The sequence below is a fragment of the Brassica oleracea genome, unplaced genomic scaffold, assembly GCF_000695525.1.
Source record: "Brassica oleracea var. oleracea cultivar TO1000 unplaced genomic scaffold, BOL UnpScaffold06901, whole genome shotgun sequence".
In the NCBI taxonomy this organism is placed as follows: domain Eukaryota; kingdom Viridiplantae; phylum Streptophyta; class Magnoliopsida; order Brassicales; family Brassicaceae; genus Brassica; species Brassica oleracea.
The window spans coordinates 1-729 of record NW_013623423.1 but is presented as its reverse complement, the minus strand read 5'-3'; the positions used below and the strand labels follow the sequence as shown (position 1 = coordinate 729).

The 729-nt window shown below is 34.2% G+C and overlaps 1 long non-coding RNA gene across 1 annotated transcript; it reads left to right on the top strand.

Moving 5' to 3' along the window:
- Window positions 1-122: 122 nt before the first annotated feature.
- LOC106322107 lies at window positions 123-728 on the top strand. Its single transcript, XR_001266227.1, has 3 exons — window positions 123-188; window positions 397-555; window positions 640-728. It is a non-coding gene; the product is annotated as an uncharacterized LOC106322107 (long non-coding RNA).
- Window position 729: the final 1 nt, after the last annotated feature.

Here is a 729-nt window from a genome sequence, read left to right as displayed (position 1 = left end):
CTTAGATTCTTTTATTGTATTGATTCAACAAACATCACCAACATAAACACCATTTTTGGATCAAACAAATTTCATCACCTAAAGCTGGCCATAATATTTGGGTTCTTCTTTTAGGAATGCTCGCGTGAAGAGGTGGAAAACTCAAAAGCCAGATTGACTTGCTGACTAATGAGAAGGACAGTCTACAGGTTAGTCTTTTTATCGGTTGTTTAAGTGAAAATGCTCTGCTCTTTCGATTTTTACTAGAGAGATTCTCTCAGGTAGATCTGACCGCCAATTGAACTTTTTATTTGCTATCTTCTTGATTTACTTCAGTTCTTATTTTTAAAATGCAGTTGTTATGCCATGTTACCAAGTGATTTCGATTTTTTAATGTTATTTATTATATATTCTCAGGTAAAATTCAACGAGCAAGTAGTTATGAATAACAAACTTATGGAAAATATCTCTGAGCTCAAACAAGAAATGCTTCACATGAAAAAGATTCCAGAACGGTTATACGAGTCGGTTGCTAATTGCAAGGATGTCTGCAAGGATGTTATAGTCAGAATGAAGGTGAACAGCTTTACTTTATATTGTGTAACTTTTACGTTTTTTAGATTATGAATTAAAAAAGGACTTTCTCTTGCATTTTGTTAGAGCTTAGTGGCTGAGAAGGAATCTCCAAGAGCAAAGCTTTTCTTTGGTGCAACTGAAATCACAACGAGCCTTCTTTCAACTCTAGAATCA